Below are 11,978 nucleotides of genomic sequence, written 5' to 3'. Positions count from 1 at the left end.
GTCCAGGGGACACTTTCTAGAATGTTCTCCAGCTCAGCCTGTGAAGCTCTTTGTTTTTTTTTTTTTGAGACAGAGTCTCACTTTGTCACCCTTGGTAAAGTGTTCAGAGCAACCTTAAACTCTTGGGCTCAAGCAATTCTCTTGCCTCAGCCTCTCCAGTATTTGGTACTACAGGCGCCAGCTATTTTTAGAGACGAGGTCTTTCTCTGGCTCAGGCTGGTCTTGAACCTGTGAGCTCAGGCAGTCCACCTGCCTCAACCTCCCAGAGTGCTAGGATTATACTTGTGAGTCATTGCGCCCAGCCCCTGTGAGGCTTTTTTAATGAAAATTCAGAAAGATTATCCTGTTTACTGATAGGGTATTGAATTTTATAATATGAACAAATACTAATTGGTTTAGAAGGTTGTAAGTTTCTGTGATTTATAAATGATCTAACCACCCTATACTGCCATTGTTTTAATTACAGTTTTCATACAAAACTAGAGCACTCAGCACAGCCAGCTATTTGTCACCAGCACACCATCGCTGCACGGCCCATAGAGCCTGAAATAACCTTACAAGAATAAAGTTTGTGCTGTGGTTACAGCTCAGGTGCCTACATGCAGGTTGGTTCTGCACAAAGGAGGGAGCTGCTCTCGAAGGCCTCAGTCCCACACAACAGCACAAGAAACAGGTCTGGGCCTGGGTGGGGCCCCCCATCCTGGGTATCCTCTGGGATCTAAGATTGGCTGCTTTTACCTCAGGGTGGGACTCGCCACCTTGTCCACTTGGCTTGGTTTCCTCTGGCCTAGTTTCTCTCCAGACCATGAACTGAAGGGGCTTGAGTTGAAGGAAGAAGGATGCCCACCTTGTGGTCTGAGTGTTCCTCTGATTATAGGATCAGCTGTGCTGGCCTCTTCTCTGGTTCCTGGGCCCTGCTCTGCCCCAGAGGTTGGTGGGAGCTTTCCCTGGCCTGTCACCATCTCCCTTTGCAGTGGCCACTTGGCTGGTTGGGCCCACTTGCTGGACGTGGGCTCCTTACCGCCATCCCTGCTGCTTGTGATGGCATGGTCTGTCCTCAGGTCCTGGCTGGTATGTTTGTCCCAAGTGGCAAGCCTGGCCCCTACACCATCACCGTCTGCTGGATCCAGCATTTCTCCTTGTGTGTGCCGAGCTGGGGTTGGGGCCATGAGGATGTCTGGGTTCTGGTGGGGATCTCTGGTCAGAAATGGAATGTCCTTGGGTTTTCTCTGGAGGCCTGGCATGGTGGGTTTCTTATCGTTGGTGCCTGTGGTTGTAGGGATAAGAACATCTCTAGTGGGGTGCTGGAGGGGACTGTGAGGTCCTCATTGAGGGGCTGCAGCAGAGCTGGTTCCTTGGGTCACTTGACAAGTGACCTGTAGGGCTGAGACTGACCTTATGACCTCAGTCACTGAATCTAACGCCCAGGCCCAAATATCCACGCATTCAACCTCCTGCCCCATCTCCCTGGCGCCTTTACTGAATGTTTTCCAGGCTACACCCTGAACCTGCCCAGGGTCTTCTGGAGATGCCCTTTCCTCCATCACCTCTGACCCGCCATGGCCTGTGCTCAGGGTGAAGGAAGCTGCCCTGGATGCCCCTCAGCTCACCTTGCCACCCCTCAGGCCCTTGAGCTTTCTCTCTGTGCAGTGGGCCCCAATGCTGACCTGTGGTCCATCTCAGTCCTCTTCACCTTGCAGCCCCCTGGTCCCTAGGCTCATCCCTGGACTGGGCTCCCTGGGAGCAGTTCTGGAGGGCAGCTTTCAGAGTGGCCGTCACACCACTGAAATTCTTGGAGAGGTATCTGCTCCAGGTACAGAGTCAAGGTTTATTCTTTATTCTTTATCCCATGGATCAGGTGGATCTTCATGCTGAGAGGCCAGTTCTCTCACACTGGGTATCAGTTACTGGTAAAAGAATTTTGTAAATGTAATTGCCTCTATTCCCTGAAAGAAAGCAGGTGAAGACTGCATGAGACAGACACTTTCAAAGAAAAGTTCGTATTGTGGATGGGGATTGAGATTTCTTCCTTCCTATTCATAGGGAGGGGCTGTCTTCTGATAGAGATGTGGGGGATAGATACTCTCAGGTGTGTGCTATAGACACAGGTGCATGGTAAGGACAGATGTGTGGTACAGGAACTGGTATTCAACACTTGGGTACCCCAGGGACCCAGTTCTGCAGGCTTCTGTGACCCAAAGACTTTAGGAAGTTAACTCTGAGAAGGATCACTGGGCAAGAATAACAAGGGCAAAAATCCCAAGGGATTCATGAGCCATTGTTAGCAGATGTTGAGTAGGGTGGTGGTAGGCTCAACATGGCTAAAGTCAGGACATCCAGAGCTACACCTGCTATGGATGTGTGACCCCAGTGGGGCAGGGCTGACTGACTTTCAGGAGAAAATTGTGCTCAGAGGATGGGAAGGGCCCAGAGCTAAGGGTCCAGCCAGTGGGGCAGAGTGAGGCCTGAGCTTGGGAGACACAGGTGTGAAAGGAGGACTTGAGTATCTGCTGTCTGGAAACCCTGGCAAGCAGGGCTGGGGAGCAGAACCTCCTGTCCATTCACGTGGCCCAGCATATACCCAGTCCTCATGGGCCTGACCTGGCACCTAGAGAGGCCTTGAGAGGGGAACTGCAGAGCCCATAGCTGGGGACCCAGCTGAGCCAGACCCCATGTGCTGGCCATCCAACCTCTGCCCAGAGGAGCAGAGGCTGTGGCAGGGATGGGGGCGAGGTCAGAGGTTGTGAGCTCTGCAGCCCTGCCCTCTGCAGCTGCTCACCTGGTGCTTGGTTTCCCTCCAGCACCTGCCCTATTGGCTGAGACCTGAGGGACTGCTCTAGGTGAAGCTACATGTCTCACCAGGTGGCACAGCACCTCAGGGGTCTGCAAAGGGCCTTGGAGCTCTCAGAGGCTGGGTTGTTGGCACTAGGCTGCTTCTTGGGCCCACAGCACCTGCAGAGAGATGGCACAGCGTGACCTCTGACCTTAGCTGGGTGGCGGAGGGGAGGGCTCTACAATCCCTGTGATGTCTCACCTCTTCACCCCTGGCTCTCACTTGTTTCTTTCTCTTGGAACTGGGATGCTTGCACTAGACAAAGCCCAGTTTCTTGACCTTAAAGTGAAGGGAATAGGACCCCACTGGGATGGGAGGCACTGACAGCTGAGGGCACTGCCCAGGCGCTTGCAGTGTCCATAGAGCCCAGGGCCTGTGCCGCCTACAGCCACATGTGAGGCTGTCACACTCAAGTCCCCAAGATGGAGGCATAGCTTACCATGTGACCGTCACATAGTTGTTGACCCACCCACCATACCAGGGCCTTCTGGACTGGCATCTGCTGGGGGCCTGCCCCTTCTGGCCCTCCTGGAGATGGTCTGAGGATGACACCTGGAGCCCCAAGGGCGCCCCTGTTAGTCTGCAGGGGGAAACCTGGGCCCTCACCTGTGCAGGTGCAGGCAGCTGCCCCCACTTGGCCTGTTCCCACCACCCTGCAGACACAGAGCCCACACCAGTATAGTGGCCGCAGACAGGCCTCACCTCTGTCACTTTGTGTGTGTGTGTGTGTTTAATAGATCAGAAGTTACTACATACTTCTTGAAAAAATGTACAGAAATTATAGTAAGAAGAAGAAACTGAAAGTTCACTCATAACCTCGAAGGTGTCCAACCAAACTTTGTGCATAATTCACTTGCCAAAAATTGGATCAAGACTGGGCACAGTGGCTCCTATCTGTAATTCAAGCACTTTGGGAGACCCAAGTGGAAGGAGTGCTTGAGCCTAGGTGTTTAAGCGCTGCCACAGGCAACATAGAGACCCCCATGTCTTCAGAAAATTAAAAAAAAAAATTAGCCAGGCATGGTGGCATGCACCTGTAGTCCCCAGTCTGAGCTGGGTTCACTTGAGTCCAAGAATGCAAGGCTGCAGTGAGCTATCATCATACCTGGGTTGCACTCCAGTCTGGACAACAAAGCTAGAGCCTGTCTCACGAAGAAAATAAACCAAAAAAGGATCAAGATAAAAGTAATGATTTTTTTTAATATAGCAATTTCGCTGCATAATGCTCCACCTCAAAAAATAATAGCCATTTACCAGTTGACATTTTTGAGCCTCTGGTATTCATCTAAAACCAACTGGCTGTTCTTTGGATAGTGAGGTGACCACAGAGACCCAGTGACTGCCTGTTGAACAAATAAACAATAAGGAAACGGTGGCATTCCAGTGCCCACTGTGAGGCATTGGGAAGACAAGAGGGCAGCTGCACAGGATGGAGAACTGGGCCTGGCCCTGGGAAAGAACAGGGCCCCTGAGCAGACAGCAAGTGTAAAATCCCTGAGACGTACAGGCTTGTTTATTTAGGGGATATGGGTGAAGGTGCTTTGGGCGTCAGGGAGATGGGATTTTACTTGGAGCCAATGGGGACCAGAAGTGTATGCTGAGGGGCTGGCCCCGGGGACTACAGGGGGACAGACGACCCCCAGACCAGCCCCGGTGAGGGTGGTGCGGGAGAGGGTGGATGCAGACGTCAGACTGGGAGGACAGGCAGGCTCAGGGGTTGGTGGTGGGGGAGCTCTTAGAGTAATGGGAGCTCAAAGTCAGGACCAGCCTGGCAGGACAGAGGGGACCGGATAGTGTGGGGGAGGGAAGGGCCGTCTGGCGCCCCAGGCTCGCGAGGAGAGTCCGAGGGTCAGAGACGCGACCTGCACTGGCGACGCCCGGTAAGTGCCCGCTGCGGACCGCAGGCTCCTGCGCCTCGTGCCGCCGACAGTGGGCGCCCCGAGGCCGATTCTCTCTCGCCGCCTGAGGGCTGGGAGGAGCCCGCGGGAAGGAGGCTGCTCAGGGCAGCGCCCGGTCTTGGTGTACACGCGTGCAGGTCTGCTGAGCAGGGACGTCCAGGACCGCGCGGACCAGTTGTGTGGGACCCTAAAATGTCCTGGACGAGGGACGTCGCACGAACGATCCTGCGTGCCTGGCTCACATCCGTTCCCTGGGAAGTTCAGGGTCAAAAAGTATCAGACTAATGTTTTATGTAGCTTATAAAAACCTTTAGTCCCTTTGATTGTCCCGACCCCATGGAGCAGGCGAGACGCTATCCCTACTTGACCTATTTGGATCGAAACAATCCACCCTCACCCCGTTCCCTGCGCCAAGGAAACCCTTGTCCAGCACCTAGGTACAGCCAGCGGGGCGCAAGCGACGTCTGCAGGTGGGAAGAGAACAGATGGTCCAGGGCCTGGAGCATGGGGCCTCGAGGGGCCCAGGGCACGACCCCACCTTTGCCAGCCCAGATCCCGGGCGACCACCGGGACGCTGGGGATGCCCGGGCACGACCACACCTCTGCGGACCCAGACCCGGGGAACCACCAGGACATGGGAGTACCCGGGCACGACACCATCCCTGCAGACCCAGACCTCAGGGACCACTGGGACGCGGGAAGCGCCGGGGCGGGGTGGTCCGAAGCCCGCAGGAATGCGCGCGGGCGCCCCCTGCTGCCTTCCCTCCCGAGTAGCTGCGGGGCGGGACCGGCTCGCGTGCCGGGGTGGGGCCGCCCGTCCAGTGCCCGCCCAGCGCCTGGTCCCCGAGATGCAGAAGCCAGCAGCCACACCGCTTCAGCTCCTGACTCGAGCTGGCCCTCCTGCCGGCGCGCCTGAGCTTCTGCGCACCGCCGGTCCCGGGTAAGTGAACTCAGCGGAACCCGCCTCGTGCCCCAACCGTGGGCGTGCAGAGCTGGAGGGGCTGGGCGCTCGCGTAACCCAAAAGCCGGCTAACCCCTTCCTCGCGTCGTCAGGCCCTGGGGTCGCTAGATGGGGCGGGTGTTCTGCGGTCCCACTGGCTGCTTCTCACTTAAAAACCCGACCTTTGAGGGAAGTTGTTGCCGTTCTACTGGTTCTACTGTTCCTGGTCCTCAGTTTCCCTTTCAGTAGTGTTTCCACCTCCCTCACACCCACATGTGTGGGGTGATGACACGTCGGGGGAGCTGGGCTAACTGTTATTTGCTCTGGGCTCAATTCTTTCAGAAATGTTTTGGGTAGATGATGGCAAGGGACTTCGACCTGACCCTTTGAGCCCTGGAGAGGATCTTCGTTCTGGTGGGCCTGAGCTGGGGGGACCGAAAGCGCCAGGCCCAGTGGGTTCACACTTTTGCGAAGGGGTGTCCCAGGCTTGGTTTCAGTTTGTAGCACTCCCAATTTCTTTGTCACTGAAGTCTTATTTTGAGTGGCTGAAAATCCCAGACTGTGGATATGGGAGGAGGGACGTGGAACCCTGGTGTTGCTGGAAGTCTGAGTAGCACTGACAGCAGGGGGACGCCCCCCGCTGAGGTTGCTGCTGTGATCCCTACTGGATAGGCGGTGGGAGTCACCCATGGGCAAGTGACTGGCCAGGGATCACTCTCTAGTGCTCTCCTCCATCAGTGGTCAGAGGCTTTGGGCAGGTCCTGCCGGTGGGCCCTTCCCAAAGGTTTCTGTTCCCCGTTAAGGTAATGGGCTGACACTGGAGCAATCTGAATGGTGAAAGTGTCCAGTGGGCTTGCCCAGCTGTGGCAACCCCATGGGCCATCACAGGCGGGAGAGGCTTGCCTCCTCAGGACCTCTGTGTGACCAGCCACAGGCTCTGGCCCTGGAGGGGCTTGAGGAAGGAGGTGTGTGTGTGTGTGTGCATGCTCAAGTATGAGGGGCCCATGCCACCTTGGTCAGTCCTCCAGCAGCCTGTGGTTGACAGTTGCCACTCATTTTACACAGAGGACATCAAGCTAGGTAACTTGTCCAGCATCTCAGAGCAAGTGACCAGTGGTGCTTGGACTCAGATGGTGAGTCATGTCCAACCTGCACAAAATAGTAACTTGATGTTGTCCCAGAGTCACTGAAAATGCACAAGTGGAAAGAGACTGAGAGATGTCTCCAGACCTGATGGTGGGTAGATACTGCTACCTGGGGGTGGTTTTTATTTTGCACTTATCTGTGAACAGATATGTGTCCAATGAACAGATATAACTTTTATTGTAGGAGAAATGTTCATAGAAAAATTCAGATTTCTCAGAGAAACATGGTCAGCTCACAGCTTAGCACAACATAGGGCTCACCTGTGAGTACCTATGAGCAGCGGATTTGGCAAGGTGGTGACTGTGGCCCCTGGCCCATGCCACAAAGAGCCCAGTGGGGAGGATTATCTACAAGATGCCTTCTACCCACATCTGAAGCAGAGAAGGAAGCTGCCATCAGCAGGCTAGGGACACTCACTTCTTGCCTCGGAGGGGCATTTCTGTGGGGTGTTTTGTTCAACTCGATGGAGGTTTTATCTGCTTGAAGAGAGTGAGTAAGTAGTCAGTAAAACGGGACAATCTATTACAAGAATTTTGCCTCCCATATTTAGGGAAATAGGGCAGGAACCGAGGTACAGATGGAAACCCAAGACTGGTTATTCAGGGAACACTGTGATCCCAGTCCTTCCATTGGGGAAGTACCCTGAGAGTATTTATCTGCTCTTGGTACTTTTTGCCAGAACCTGGGCTTTTAGGACTGCTCCCTAGCAGTAGGCTGGGAGACACCCGGGAAGACATGACTTGGTCACTGCATTGCAGGCAGTGGTGGTCACCAGCAAATGTATGGTGTGTGAGGCTGGGGAGGGTCACCCCACAGAGACTTCTGTCTCAATTCCTGCTGCATGGATGAGAGTCTTGGATGTAGGAGAGTGGGGACTAATGGCACTGCCCCCCACAATATCCCCCTTACCAGCGGAACCCTTACTGCTCTTAACGTCATTTGGGAATGGGGATTGATCAGACCAGTGGTGCCGGGACCAGGGTCTGCTGGGGCTGATGTAGGTCGACCCATTCCCTTTCACCTTCTTTGACCTCAAGGGGTGGTGGGGAGAGCCTGGAATGCTGGGAAACATCCCTTGCCTTGGCTGGGCCAGGCCTGGGTGTGGCTCAGGAGTTTCCTGTTTGAGTGGAAAGGCCTTGTAGTTAAGATGGTATGGCATTGCATGCTGTCCTCCAGCTACCAAGTGCCCAACCTGATTTCTCAGAGAAGTGCTCCAAGAAGTGCACCAAGCCAGGTACAACGTGGCCACGGCGGAGGGTGAGGACAAGCAACTCACACCACCTCCTGAAGTGTTGTCTCCTCTCCACCTCTCCCTGCCCACTGGCATCTATCCCTGCTCTAGCCTGTAGCCCCTGCAACACCATCACTATCCACCTACCCAGACCATTCGTGCAGGTCTCTCCCAGTCTGCTTTCTCCCCTGGATCAACCCCCCCTGCTTAAAGACCCTTGTTTGATCCCACAAACCCCTGTAGCCACTGACCGACATTCTCTGCTGCCTTATCCACTAGATTTCCTGTGGGCCTTTCCATTCTCACTGTGCCAACTTTTCTCCTACCATTTGCTTTATTTCTTAATACTTGAGAAGTCTTATTTATGCTTATATGTAAATTTGTGTTCTCTGTTTTTATTGAGGTAAAATTCACATAACATGAAATTTAACCATTTAAAAGGGAACATTACAACAGCATTTAGTATATTCACAGATCCATGCAGCCACCAGCTCTATCTTGTTCTAAAACATCGCCATCACCCCAAATGGTGCTTACCTGTTAAGTAGTCACTCCCCTCCCTGAGTCCCTTATCTTCTTTCTATCTGCATGACTTTGCCTCTTTTGGATATGTGATATACACGGAGCCACCATGTGGACTTTTGTGTTTGGCTTCTTTCATGTAGAACAGTGTTTTCAAGGCTATCCCTGTGTGGCAGGAGTCAGCGCTTCATTCCTTTTTATGGCTGAGTGATATTTCACTGTGTGCATGTACCAGGTTTTGTTTACCCATTCATCAGTTGATGGACACTAAGTTGTTTACATTTTTTGGCTATTGTGAATAATAAGGAACATTTGTGTGCAAACTTTTCTTCAAACATATGCTTTCAGTTATCTATACCTAGGAGTGGAATTACTGGGACTTATGGTAACTCTATGTTTAACTTTTTGAGGAAACAAAACAGTTTCCCATAGCAGCAGCACCATTTTACATTTCTACCAGCAATGCACAAGGGTTCCAATTTCTCCACTTCCCCAATGACACTTGTTCCTTTTCTTTTAAATAGCCATCCTAGTCATGTAAAGTGGTATCTAATTATGGATTTTTTTGCATTTCCCTAATCTTATTTTCATATGTTGACCATTTGTATATATTCTTTGGAGAAATGTCTATTCAAATCCTTTAGCTATTTAAAAATTGTGTTTATATTTTTGTTGTTGAGTTGTAAGAGTTCTTTGTATATTCTGGATACTAGATCTCATTATATATATAGGGTGGCCATTTAGTGTGTGTGCAATTTAAATAATTACAACTATATGTTTTGCAAATGTTTTCTCCCATTCTGTGGGTTCTCTTTTCACTTTATTGATAGTGTCCTTTGAAGCAAAAGGTTTTAATTTTATGAAGTCTAATTAGTCCATTTTTAAATTTTATTATTTGTGCTTTTGTTGATATAACCAAAAGGAACTGGACTTTTGTGTTTGGCTTCTTTTAGAAGAATTCATTGCCAAATTTAAGGTCATTGTCAAATCTAAAGCCGTAAGAATTAATCCCAATATTTTCTTCGAGAGTGTTACAGTTTTTTAACATGTAGTTCTTTAATCAATTTGAAGTTAATTTTTTCATATTGTGTGAGGTAGAGGTCCAGTCTTACTCTTTGGCGTGTGGATATCTAGTTGTCTCAGCACCATTTTTTTTTTTTTCTTTTTTGATATAGAGTCTCACTTTGTTGCTCTTGGTAGAGTGCCATGGCATCATAGCTCACACCAACCTCAACTCTTGGGCTCAAGCAATTCTCTTGCCTCAGTTTTTCATTTTTAGTAGGGATGATGTCTTGGTCTTGCTCAGGATGGTCTCTAACTCCTGAGCTCTAGCAATCCACTGCGTTGGCCTCCCAGAGAGCTAGGATTATAGGCATGAGTCACTGTGCCCAGCAGTCAGCACCATTTGCTGGAGAGACTGTTCTTTCCCCATTTAAAGGCCTTGCTGCCCTCATTGAAAATCAATTGAGGATAATATGCCTGGTTTTATGCCACATTTTCTTTTTTTTTTTTTTTAATGCTTTTAACAAATCTAACATTTTATTATGGAATTTTAAGTATCTTTTATAAAAATATTCCATAATGAGCCAAATTTATCATAAGCCAGCATAGTTGGTCAACAATCAATATCAGTTAACCTAATTTCATTTAAACCTCACTCTGCCAACCACAGACTATTTAGATTCCTATCCTCCCCAGATTATGTAGAAGCAAAATTCCTAACATGCCAATTCTTTCATATGTGTTTTCGTATATATCTCCAAAATATGCATACTTTGAGAAATCAATTTATAATATTTTTAACTTAATTTTTCATTTGAATTGAAAACTTTAATATTAAATATTAACTACAACATACAATAGTAGAGTAACTCTGAAGGGTGCTCTAGGGTTGAGGGTGAGTGCCTAAGGAGCACACTAGGAAGGGGGTCCCCCTACCCAAAGCTGGGGGTTTAGGCCTCATTGGAGAAGTGTGGTTCAGCCTTCTGGAGGGGGAAGTTCACTGAGTTTCCCTGTCTCTGGCAGTGGTAGGCAGGAACAGAAAGAAACATTGGAAACTCTGGAACCAGGAGACACCCCTTCCTCCTGCAAGGTTCCTCTGCTGGCAGGTGTACCATCCTCACTTAAGAAGAAATACTTAAAGGGCCCAATCCATTAATGCAGAGCAGGCAAGGTAGGGTGAATTTGGAACCTAGAGGGAATAAACAGGTAACTGGCACAACTTTCAAGTACTGTTATACCACCTCATGAACAACATTTCTCCACTAACTTGCTCTGTGCTCTTGAGGTCGACATATGTTATAAATCCCACAACACACTTAATATTATTGTTTAAAAATACCATTATATTTTAAAGATATTTAAATAATAATTTTATAAATTATGCATATTTACCCATGTAGTTACAATCTAGTATCATCTTCTTTTGGCATGAAGACTCTTTGTATTTGTTGTAGTGTGGGTCAGCTACAATGAATTCTTTCAGCTTTTGTATGCCTGAAAACTCTTTGTTTTGCCTTCATTTTTAAAACATATTTTCACAAGTCTTAGAATTCTAGTTGGTTTTTTCTTTCAGTGCTTTAAAGATGTTGCTTCACCGTCTTCTTGATTCTGTTGTTTCTGATGAGACATCTTCTGTTATCCTTATTTTTGTTTCTCCGGACCCAGTGACTATTTTCTCTGGCTTTTAAAATTATTCTAATTATCACTGGTTATGAGAAATTTGATTCTGATGTGTATTGGTATAACTTTCCTTATGTTTCTTATGTTTAGGGCTCATTGAGCTTCTTGGATCTGTATGTTTATAATTTTCATTACATTTGAAAAAATATCTGCTATTATTTATTAAATTTCCTGTCATCTCCTTTCCCTTCCAATCCTTTGGTCTGAGTTACACGTAAAATTCATTTTTATTTAAGCACTATTGCAAATGGTACTAGTTTTTTTAAAAAATGAATTCCAGTTATTCGTTGCTGATATATAGAAATACTATTGACTTTTGTATATTATCCTTTTACCCTGCGAGACTCGCTGAACTCAACAATTAGTTACAGAATATTTGTTTTTGTAACATTTTGGAATTTTCTATATATACAATCATGTTGTCTATGAACAAATAGGCCTTTCTTTCTTCCTTTCCCCGTTTTATGATTTTCATTTATTTGTCTCACTTTATTGCTCTGTCTAGTACACAAATATAATGTTTAATAGGAGCAGTGATACAGCACATCTTTGCCTTGTTCATGTTCTCAGGGGGAAGCATTCAGTTTTCCACTCAGATGTGATGTTAGCTTAAGGCTTTTTATAGATGCCCTTTATCAAATTACTTAAGTTCCCTTCTATTCCTACTTTGACAAGAGGTTTTCTTTTAATTAGCATGAATGAAGTTGGATTTTGTCAAATGTTTAT

The sequence above is a fragment of the Nycticebus coucang genome, chromosome 1, assembly GCF_027406575.1.
Source record: "Nycticebus coucang isolate mNycCou1 chromosome 1, mNycCou1.pri, whole genome shotgun sequence".
NCBI classification, from domain to species: domain Eukaryota; kingdom Metazoa; phylum Chordata; class Mammalia; order Primates; family Lorisidae; genus Nycticebus; species Nycticebus coucang.
This window is presented reverse-complemented; position numbering follows the sequence as displayed.